Genomic DNA, 12611 nt, shown 5'->3' with positions numbered 1-12611 from the left:
TCATGAATGCACAAATTCACTCTCAGATTTCCCTAAATTCATTGAATTGAATGGACAACGCATCGCAATCAAATTATTCTTCTCAAGTTCCCTATATGAACAACATAATAGAGATACATTCAAAGATCATTAAGTTCCATGGAAATCATAAGCATTGAAAAGGCTATCATAACTATGAACTGCTTGATACTCCAACCAAGAACTTACTTAACACGATTGTGACTAGCAATCTTCACTACTTTTAATTATAAGTTCCTAACGATTAGGTGAAAGTCCCTTATAATTCAGCATCAGATTCATGTATGCAAACTAAGTATGCATCCTTAATCAACACACAATAATAAGTTATCAATCAAATAGATAAGTAAATCACATCCATGTTTTACGAAACAAAAACTGAAAGGAATCAATTCATATTAAACATATGTCCATGGCTTTGAATTCACCTTTAACTAAGAAAAACTTAGTTACACATGTTCATGGCAATTGAAAAGCAAACTGAAATAAACATTGAAACTAAAACGAGGGAAGAAAGAACTCTTAGAACTCTAATGGTTGCAGGTGGCTTGTGCACAAGGACCTCCTTCATCAATGGAAGGCACGACAAGACTCTCTTCCTCTCCAATGGTGCAGCAAAGGGTGTAGAATGATGTATGTGTTGCGGCATGATGTGTTTCTAAATGGTGTGGGGGTGGTGTATGAATTTTGGCTTAAAACACATATATATAGGCACGGCAAAACCCTAGAATAATCAGGTAAGGGTTAGAAATTAGCACAAATAAAGAATTAAGGCCCTAGGGTGCGGCACACATGTATAATTCCACCAGGAAACAGGTTTGGCTCAATTAATTTCTGAAAAGGATTTGCACAACCCAAATCCATAAGGAAATGGTTAATTAAATCAGAATCCAAAAGGAGTTGGGTGAGGAAAGGTGCGACAGAAATTGGAGGGAATGGGAGTGACTTGCAAGGCAACGCAAAGCTTTCTAGAAGGATTTAGGCGCCATATTTTTAGGGTTTCTAGAAACAATGTGTTTTGTGGCAGAAATTAGGACTTCTAGAAGGGAATGCTTCTAGAAATAGATATTTAAGTCCCATTGCAGCTAGATTTAAGGTATGATAAGATTAGGATAGGATAAGATAAGATAATGTTGGTTTGGATAAGATAAGGTTGGATAAGGTTTTGGATAATGTTTCATCTTTTGAGCTGATTCCTTATCTTCTTTGTCTTGAATTTAATTTCTTCATCTCCTTATCATATTCCTAGCCTTTTGAACTTCAAAAACGTCCATCCAAAGTGCTCCCCACGTATGCTATCCATTTGATGCTCAAAACTGCTCCAAAATGTTTCAAAATACACTTTCTTGCCAACTTTGCTAATTAGACCTACAAATACACAAAAATAGCTTAAAACACTATAATAAGTAAGAACTAACAACATAAATGCAAGAAACAAGCTAACTAAGTCGCATAAATATGCTTCTATCAAAAGGGTTGAATTAGGACTCCAAATCAGCAAAGAAGAAGAACAATTCTCATCAGATTCCAAGGAGGAAAATGAGTAGTCCTTGCATCAGGAAATATAGCTTCTAGAAGGGCTAGGTGTAGCACCAATTTAGGGATAGGGTCTTGGCTTCTAGAAACCTAATTTGTAGGTATCCTAATCTAAAAATAAGTCCCCCTTGCATCTGGAATTAAGGAATAGGATTAGGATAAGGTTAGGATAGGATAAAATAAGATAAGGTTGGATAAGGTTTTGGATAATGTTTCTTCTTTTTAGCTGAATCCTTATCTTCTTTGTCTTGAATTTATTTTCTTCATCTTTTCAGCACATTCCTAGCCTCTTAACTTCAAAAACGTCCATCCTCCTTATTCCATGCATGTGCTATCCATTCTTGGCCCAAAACTGCTTCAAAACGCTCCAAATTGCATTTTCTTGCCAACTTTGTCATTTGGACCTACAAACACATGAAAATAGCTAAATCACTATAATAAACAGAAACTAGCTATGAAAATGCAAGAAAACAAGCTAACTAAGTCGCATAAATATGCTCCTATCAAAGACCCTCGTGTCAGAGAGAGAACCGTCACTCGTCTTGTGAGAGAGAATCATCGCACGTCTTGTTTGCTCCTCGTCCTGCTTGCTTCTTGCCTAGCTCCCACATCCTTGTCTTCCTCACTCTCATCTGCTCCTCGTTTAGTAAATTTCTAATCCAAGATTTTTTTTTCTATGATTTTGTTTTGCATATCGTGAATTTACTAGCTTTGTTTGATTTTGTTGTTTTGGGTTTGAGAAATTTTCAACAATAGACCTGTGCACTAAAAAAAAAGAAAAAAAAGTAGGGTTTTGGTTTTTAGGTTCAAATTGAGATTAGAATTTGAAGTTTTCAAATTTCAACTTTTTTGAATTTTTTCAAGGAGATACTTGACAAATGATTGACACCTGAGCTTTATTTGAGGAATCCATTTAACTTTTATCAAGTTTTTTTTTGTCATGACTGACACCTCCTGATCTCTAATATTTGTCATGAATTGGATTTGATATAAATTTCAAAAGATAGGATCCCCTACCCTCTTAACTTTCCCTGATAGGCTGAGGTGGGGTTGAGTTTCAGATTCGACTTTAGCTTCGCTTATAGTCGTGCTTTGTTCTCTTCCTTCCCTTGGCTATGATGGAGCATGTTCTGATTGGTTCTCTGTGGTTGCTGCCTCTGCATCTGGCTCATTTATTTTCTAAAAGCTTAAGTCTATAGTGGTTGTTTTTTGTTTTTTACTTTTTTTCAAATTGGAATTGCTATTGTTTGTTAATTGTTTTGGTGTTCTCTTGGATGTATTTTGCCATTGTCTTGGTGTAGGCAAATGATGGTTTTAGATTTGTATTTTTAGTTTTTTTCCTTTTATTAGTCAGATCTAGTTTTCTTCATTTTATTAATCAGTTTTGTATGTTTAGTCTCCATCAAAGTCAATGAAGAACCTACAAGTTAGTTGTAGAACTTGGCCAAAAAAAAAAAAAAAAAAATCTAATAAATGAAAAGTTACATACCAATTATTGACAAAACAAAAACTTGATAAATGAAAAGTTACATACAAATTATGCCAAGTCTGATCACCATATTCTTAACCAAGTATTGAGAATCCAATTACAAAATTCCAATAAAAAGTTTCATACGAGATTTATAAAAATAGTGTTGCATGCCGTATGTGAGTTAGCATTTAGGGCCATGACTCTAAGTTCTTGACAAAGAGACAAACAAAGATACTCAACTCTACTCTGTTTTATTTTCTGTGCTGTTGTTTGATGTTTTATTTTTGTTGTTGCTATTTGTTGTTTTGGTTCTCTTTATATCATGAATTCGTTTGATCAAGTTCATTTTATAACAGAATTACCTCTTTTGTCAATGCCCTTAATAACAGTGATTATATATATATATATAATATCTTCATATTTTTCTATTTTGTTTTTTAGTTTGAATATATATGGATTGAAGGAAGCTTTTATTGATTTTATTGTTAGAGAAGTCTCACTTAGATTCAATTTGCGTTTGTACGATTCTAGTGTTGGTGATGCTAAAGGCCAAACAGAGACATATTGAAAGACGCGCATTGACTAAATCGTTCACTTGCTAGACAAGAGATTAGTTTGTGTTATTTGGATGGTATAATAGGGAATAGTGACACTGAATGCGTCAACGGATTGAGAATGGATAGAAGGACTTTTGGTAAATTATGTGACTTACTTCGTCAAGATGAGAGGGTTAAAAATGATGGTTTGGTGTCTTTAGAGGAGCAGGTGTGTATGACCTTACAAATAATATTACATCATACTAAGAATCGTAGTATTGGTGTAGATTTTATAGGTCAGGAGAGACTATAAGTAGATATTTCAATAGTGTGTTGCAAAGAATTTTGTGATTACAAGGTATCCTAATAAAAGCCCCTCAGCATGCGCCTAGTGATTCTATGGATCATAGGTGGCGATGTTCTAAGGCATATTAATACTATTACCATTTTCCCTAAACTCTAATTAGATATTCCCTTTGTATAAACTAACAAAAGCTTCTTTTTTTATTTTTATTTTATTTTTATTTTGTTTAGAATTGCTTGGGAGGATTAGATGGAACGCACATTGATGTGCATGTACCTGAAATTGACAAATCAAGATACCAGACAAGAAAAGGGTCGAGTTGCAACTCATGTGTTAGATGTATGTTCGGGGGATATGCAGTTCATATATATGTTTTCTGGGTGGGAAGGCTCCACATCAAACTCTAGAGTGCTACATGATGCAATTATTAGGCCCAATGGGTTAATGGGTAAGACTATTAGTTAGTCTCAAATTTGTAAAGATAGGTCTATTTGAACTATAAAACACTAATGGGGTCTGATTCTTTTGGTTATTAGGTTATTATTACCTTGTAGTTGGTGGTTACACAAATAGTGAAGGATTCTTTGCACCATATAGAGGAATACTTTATCATTTATCCAAATGGGAGGAACAAACACATTCCGATAAGGAAGAGTATTTTAACATGAAGCATTTCAAGACGAGGAATGTAATTAAGCATTGTTTTGGCTTGCTAAAGGGAAGGTGGACGATACTAAGGAGTCCATCTTTCTATTCCATAAGGACACAAGGTCAAGTAATTACTGCTTGTTGTCTACTACACAATCTTATTAAGCAAGAGATATTTATAGATCCAATTGAGAATTTGCCAGTAACAGAAGATGGACAAAATACGGAAGAATGTGAATATATTGGTACTGTTAGAGCATCTAACCAGTAGATTGCAAAGAGGAATGTCATGGCTCAGGAAATGTATAATGAGTGGGGAGTAATTAGGAACCAACAACTGAACTAGATATATGTATTAATGATAAAATTTTATTTTAGTTATCTTTTTTTTTAGGGAATTTTAACCAAAAGCCCCTGATACTGTTCACTTTAACGAAAAATCATATTTTTACACTAAAAAGTCAATCCTGGTACTATGCACTTTACCCTTTATTTTGTACTTATCGTTAAAATTCAAAGTTTTCAAGCTCTTTTCATTAGTTTCCTTTTTTTTTAATTTTTTTAATTTTTTTATGCATATGCTTGATATTATGCAAAATGATTGGATTGCAAATTATTGAATGTAATTCGTTTTAGTGATTGAATATTATGCAAAATGAGTGGATTGCAAACCATTGAATGTAATTCGTTTTCATTGATTGGATTGTATGCAAATTGATTTGTATGCTTTAGTACTTTCAAATGTTTGTTGTTTAGGTATGAATAATTACAATAATCTGAATGCTGTTCAAGAGCCAAAAGGAAAGAGGCATAAATGGGAAGCATTTGAAGAACAATCATTCTATCCGTTCTTGAGGATTTTATTACTAGGAAGCACCACACATATGCTTTCAAACAAAGTACTTTGATTAAAGTTGCAAAAGCTGTCAATGTTTTATGTCCTAATGCGAATATAAAGGCAAGTCCATATATTGAGTCAAAGTTGAAGAGGTGGAAAAAAAACATATAGTTTAGTCCTTGACATGATGAACACAAGTGGATTTGCATGGAATGATGTCAAAAAATGCATTGAAGTTGATAGTGAAGAAGCATGGCAAACTTATGTGCAGGTTGATATCCTATATTATTTACCGATTAGTTATATTCTTGTAGCTATATTTTTTAATATGCTAAATTTTAATATTGCTATGTTAATATAATCTTAGAAAAATAAAGATGTCAAAGGATGGAGAAGCAAACTTTTTCCATTGTATGATACATATCCATATATATATTTGGAAAGGATCATGCTACAGGTAATGTTGGTAGAACCCCTACTGAAATGATGGAGGAGCAAGGCCATATTGAGGTTGATGCATGTGATATTGGAGCTGAAAATGATGTTTCTCCAGTGGACCAGCAAAGCCAACAAAGCAACCAATTTTCAATAGTCAAAGAAAGAGGAAAAGAGGCACGTGAAGTTCAAATGATGGAACTAAGGTAATTCAATGGACTGAAAAAATATTATGTTGAATGTGAGAAAATGACGCAAATGGTAATTGAAGTTATAGTTTGAGGTATTGCAGATCTTAGTGATATAGCTAACGAACTTAAAGCAATGGGTCTTTCTCCTATCGATCAAATTGATGGACTGACTCTTATTTTGGAAAAACCACAAAACGTGGGAGTGTTTAGGTCAATAGATTCCGAACACAAAAAAAATGTTCGTCCCAAAGCTTCTAAGCGACAAAGTGGATGATAATATTATGGGATGCCTTTTGGTGTGGATATTATTTTGCTAATTGTACAACCTTAGGTTGTGGCTTCTTAGCCTTACACTGTAAAATAATTTGGTTTGCTGACTAGCTTTTTTGTGAATCATAGGGATCTCATTTTGAATGATAATATTGAAATTGGCTATTGCAAATATGTTGCAAATTATTGTAACTTGCGTATATTGTAATTATTGTATGTTATTTGGTTTTCGATTTGAAGGAAAGTTGTCTACTTTAATAGAAGTTTGAAGCGAATCTGTTATTGGGTTGTTTGCCTATTTACAATAAGCAATTAACATTTCTTATTCTTTTCTTTTCAAAAGTGATGTCTGGATTTCAAGCTAGACAATTGAAACAAAATGAAGATAAAGGAGGAAGTAGGGATAGGCAAATACCCATCAGTTATGGGTAACTGCGATTATCCACCCATTTAAATTTCACGATTACGGTTATGGGTAACCCTTTTGGATAATTAAATAGTTATGGTATAACTGTTTACACGTGAAATTTAAATGAGCGATTATGAGTATTAATCGCAGTTATAAACTGGTACCTGTTTACCCGTTTATTCTAATATATATATATATATATATATAAAATTAAAAAAACAAAAATAAAAAACAAAAAACCTAAGCTAAATCACAACATTCACTTTCCATAGAAATTGCAAATTGATTATAACATCCATTTCAATTATAGCATCCAATGCTGGTGCTTATTTATTCCAATGTTGGTGCTTATAACATCCAGTGCTAGTGCATATTGATTATAATAGGGAACTCTAACGAAAAACTCTCGGTACTATTCATTTTAACAAAAAAGCATATTTTAATACTAAAAAATCAATCTTGGTACTATAGACTTTACCCTTTATTTTGTCCTTATTGTTAAAACTCAAAGTTTTCAAATCATTTTTATTAGTTTTCCTATTATAATATCCTCAACCTAAGATAATGACTACCTTGAGTTTTTAGAAACTTTACTTTGTAATCATATGGATATTATAACTGAAGACTTGGTTGGGTATAGAAGAAAAATGTAACACCCCGCCCCCGAAATATTTATTTTCGGAAATAATTATCGGTGATAGGCCCAACTAAACTCTTGTTTAGTTAACTATCATTACTTACGATTCTCTACTTCAATTTTCTCCATTTCTCACACATTGATTTATGACCAACATTTAACCACCAAAACATAAGGTTAATGTTGATTGAGAGTGCACGCTTAGTTTTCATGCATGAATATGATGCTAGATTATGAGGGAGTTTCACCTAATAGTTACAATCTTATAATCACAAGTAGTGAAGGTCGCTTGAAAACGATCGCGTTGAATGAATTCTTGGCACTAGTTTCATGCTCATCATAGTAACGAATGCCTCGTCAACACTTATAGTTCTCATTGTGCTTCATGATTCTTGATTGTATCTTTATTGTGCTCATCACGTAAGGAACCTTTGAGGAATGCTTTGAATTGTTGTATGCGCTTTTCCATCCAATTCATTAACTTAAGGAGAACTTGAAGGTTAATTTAAGCGTATCTAATTAACTTGGGGTGTTGAGTTTCATAATTTATTGAAAGAACAACTGAAAATCATTTTGTTTGCAAGTGTGTCATGTGTGGAGAAGAACCTCCTAACTAGCCTTTTATCCATCCTTTTCATCCAAAAACGTTTTACAATCTGTTTTGTTTTAAAGTTTCTGTTTTGTTTTCAAATTTCGTCCAAAACAAATCCCCCTTTATTTTGAAGTCTTAGATTAGTTAGAAAGTGTTTTGATTTGTGTTTCTAAGTGTTTTGATTCAAGTTTTCATCCAACTTCGTCCAAGTTCTTGTTAGGTTCTCAAAACTGCCCAGAAAGTGGTTTTTAGGCAGTTTTGAGTCATTAGGTTGCTGTTTTGAGTTTTATGTTTGTTTAAGTATTTTAAAGTATAGTTTTGCATTCTTTGAGTCTAGTTTAGTGTTTTAAATTTTGTTTTTATGTTTTTAAGTCAGTTTTCAAGTGTTTAGCAATCCCTCCTAATCCCCGGCCTAGAACGATCCCTACTTACATACTTTACTACATTTGATAAAAAGAGGGTTTAGTTTTGTGTGTTAACTTATTTTTCACATCACAAACCTCTGATGATCAAGTAAAATCTGACCATCAGATTCCTGCATCTGGTCAATCTTCCTTTTCATGTTTGTAGCATAGTTATGTGCAAGCTTGTGCAATTATTTATTCTCATACTTGAGCCCTCTAATCTCCTGTTTGAGACTCATCACTTTAGCCGCCAATGATTCAACATGACGGGTTTGAGCAAATAGACGTTGGGCCATATTAGACACAGAACCTGCACACTGCACACTGAGAGCCAGAGAATCCTTAACAGCCAACTCATCAGACTGTTTGGAAAGTAGTCTGTTATCTTTGGGAGTGACAAGGTTCCGGGCCACCACCGCATCGGTCATATCATTCTTCATCATCGAATCCCCAACGGTAAGAGAACCAGTAGTGGATATGAAGGATGGGCGCCATATGTTGTCTGGAGTAGGCATGGATGCCTCTTCACCAAGGTTTAAGTCAAAACGACGGTCGGAGGGGCTAGACATTTTCAAAGGTGTTGAAGAAAGAAGAGATCGGACAAATCGAGATCTTAGAAGTGCAATGAAGGGAATTTATACGGGCAGAAATTCAAGTGTGCTTAGAAACGAACTGCATGCCTCTATAAAAATCAGCACTCGACGGGAATTCAGAGATCGAAGAGGCTAGCTCAGAAATCGAAGAGGCGCTAACTTTCTAAAAAATATAAGAACTGCGTGCTTATAATTCCGTTTCACAAACGGTTTGCGTCCACGCGTTCGTAAGATCGAGCTTTATTCAAAAATATAAATTGTGACCTCGAATGGTCTACGAATTTTAAATAATTAATTTCCAAACTTCAAACTTCGTAACCAGTTTAATTTAAAACTAAACTCAAACAAATTAATATAATTGCTCGAAAAATAACATAAAATCTCAAGAATACCAATACATAGATTATAATAATTTCCAGAAACAAAACTTTACAATTTTCCCAATTTATTTTCGTAACCGTAAATCAATTTATTTTCGATTGTCTTCACATATTCATATGTTTAAATTTTCAGGGTATTACAAAAAAATATGTCGAAAACTACCTTGATTTTTTAGAAGCTTTACTTTGTAATCATATGGATGTTATAATTGAAGACTTGCCTGGGTGTAGAAGAAAAATATGTCGAAAACTACCTTGAGTTTTTAGAAGCTTTACTTTGTAATCATATGGATGTTATAATTGAAGACTTGCTTGGGTATAGAACACAACAAGAACATTGAAGAACATCCATGAAACCCATAAGAGCGCCATCAACATTTTTCACCCAAAGACACCCCAAAACCTCTCAAACTTAAAGGAAATATATAACATATTAACATACTAGGGTATTTAGGGGTTCCTAATGCCACTTTAAAACATTTTTAACAAGACAAGCAAGAACCCAAAAAACCCACCCATGGACTTGGATGGAGTTCCAAAAACTAAGGGCACCAAATAAAATTCATGCTCATATGAACCACATCTACAATATTTGAGACGGAAAATTTTCAAACCAAATTTACATTCAAAGAAGTAAGAACATGCTTGTAACCATTGCAACATTCAAATCAAAAGATTGAACAACAAAACCCATAAAGGTTCACAAACTACAAGACCTAGGCTCTGATACCACTTGAAGGAAAATATTTGAAAAACTAAGTTCATTAAGCAACATAATACATGCATTTAACGAATAAATGGCAAAAGCATGTTTCTATGCACTTTAAAACAAAACTTAAACCATGAAATTCAAAGCCTAGTAGTTGTGGTGAACCAAGACGCAACAAAAAAAACAAAGTGAGTAGAGAAACTTTTATATGTTTGAAGCATCTCTTTGCTTAGCAAAGGGTATTCACCCATGTGAGGGCATTCTTTCCTTTGTCTCCTTACTCCTTGGATCCATGGATGTGGATAGAAGAACTTTGCTTCTTAGCTCCGTATCTTCTTGGATTTGGATGGGGGAATGGATTCTCCAAAAGTCTCCAAAGTTTGAGATCCCTAAGTTCCAACACCAAGGATGAGTGGAAGGAAGATGATGAGTGATGTGGGAGGAAGAAGATGCTAGTATCTTCCTCCCACAAGGCTAGCCTCCTAGAGAGAAAGAGGGAGCTTGTGTTCTCCCATCTTTCCTAAAAGAAACCCTATAAAGCTATCTTTTTACTCCTTGTAAGTGTGTGTCAAACTTGTAATAAGTGAACCACCACTCCCTCTCCATTTGGCCGGTTTTGTCTAGTTGGATTTGAGTTAATTCCCATTTTGTTTTAGTTATCATACAACTTAAACTCAATGGGTCTTATGGACCAAAACTCATTTTAGGTCCCGAAACCTGAAACTTAAATCCTGGCATGCACCTTTCGTATGATTAATTAGCTTTTAATTAATCCTTCTTCAATTATTACCTTACACGGTGTGCGGTTCGTTAGGTTTCTTTTAGCGAGGCAGTGGGCAATTGAAAACTCTTTCTAATCAATTGTGAATTGAGACTTACTTTCAATTATCTCTTTAGTGAATCTACATCTTCAGGGCTTCCGTAAACCATGAGTGACACCTAGCAGTATTTCATGGCTACCCAAGCTAATCATAAGAGGTTGGAGAACTTATTTAGTTTAGGATTACAAATGCAATATGGTTTTTCTCTAATACAATACTTTTGACTACATTATTTGGTTAGATAATTTACTCATGTCTACCATCCAATGTGATTCTCTTACTTATATGATTACTTTGAATATGATTTGGAATGACTTCCTAAATCTCATTCATACTTTGGCAAGAGATTCTTAATCATATCATAAAGTATTCTCCCTCAATAGTTTGAAGGTTAGAGATCCCTTGTTACATTTTCACTTGCCTCCATGGCTAAGTGGCTTAACCCAACTATGTCGTGGACATCGACGGAGTGCCTTTGACATAGTCAAAGATCAATGACCCAACCATAAGACAACTATGATGCATCAAGTCAAAGGACCACTTTGCATTATCCTAACCATGAGTTCTCATGTGACATGAGTATGAGAACTCCTTGTTGATCACGTTTAGTGGACTCATTCTCTATTGAGCACCTACATTGTTGTCTTAATGTCAATCACATCAATGACTCAAGACCAGTCACACCCAAAAAGAAGACATAGCATGCATTGATCTTAAATGATCGTCAATGCTCAATTGACAATCCTATGATCAAGAACATTTAGGATATGTATACGGAAGATAATGGTCTCATGAATCTAACTTCTTTAGATTACATTCTCCTAATTACATATTCCTTGGATGTATCGTTTAAGCATATAACATTTATATGAGACAACTTTAAACAATAATTTTTGCCCTTATTTTAAACTAGTTTAGTTTAACATGTGAAATGTCCGTTAAGTATCATCATATGATTGGATTTAGAGCACATTTCCAATAAGAATTTCATGTAAGAATTAATTTTTTATCGTATTTATTGTACTCACCCTCTATTTGAGCATCTACATACTCCTCTTAGTGCCCTCTACATAAATGACCTGAGGCAAACCATTTTGCCAATTGATTAAAAATAGTATGTACCAATCTTACTGAATTATTGATATCCACTTAATAATCCCTCAACCAAGATAAAGTTTAGGATATAAGAAGAAAAACTCTAACCTAACATCTTCAGATTACTTCTTCAGTTCTTCTTATGTTTGTTAGTTGTTATCCATGGACACACTATGTAATACTATATGTGTAAACCTTGACTAGTGGCCTTGCTCCATTATTAGATTATAGACTAATCATTTGTATTTTTCTAAGAGTTATCAATTTTTAAAATTAGTAATTGACTTTTAGAGCACACATTTTGTAACTAACGGAGGTTTGAACATAAACCAAGTATAAAGGCGACATTGATGTGTGGTAATTAACTTTAAAGATGACATATATTAATCATCTTCAATTTCAATCATCAAAATGACAAAGGGTCTCAATTTTAAGGACCATTAAAATTGTGAAACCATGTGCCAATGTTCTTTGTAACTTAGCATGTAGCCTTGTAACAATCGAGATTGGATTCTTTGTAAAGTAACATGATCATTTTCATTAGTCAAGTCCACTAATCCATTAAACATGTAAAGCGTGTTTATTGCGTGCCCCATTTTTAATCCCAAAAGGAAAAAAAAAGGATAAATTACATAGTTCCTAAAAGCTAAAAATAAAATAACTCAACTCTGTGAAACAAATTTCTTTTTAATTTTAATATTTATGTAGCAGCTTCATTATTTTA

The sequence above is a fragment of the Malus sylvestris genome, chromosome 12 (assembly GCF_916048215.2).
Source record: "Malus sylvestris chromosome 12, drMalSylv7.2, whole genome shotgun sequence".
NCBI lineage: Eukaryota > Viridiplantae > Streptophyta > Magnoliopsida > Rosales > Rosaceae > Malus > Malus sylvestris.
The sequence above is the reverse complement of the archived record's forward strand: the minus strand, read 5'-3'. Positions refer to the sequence as shown.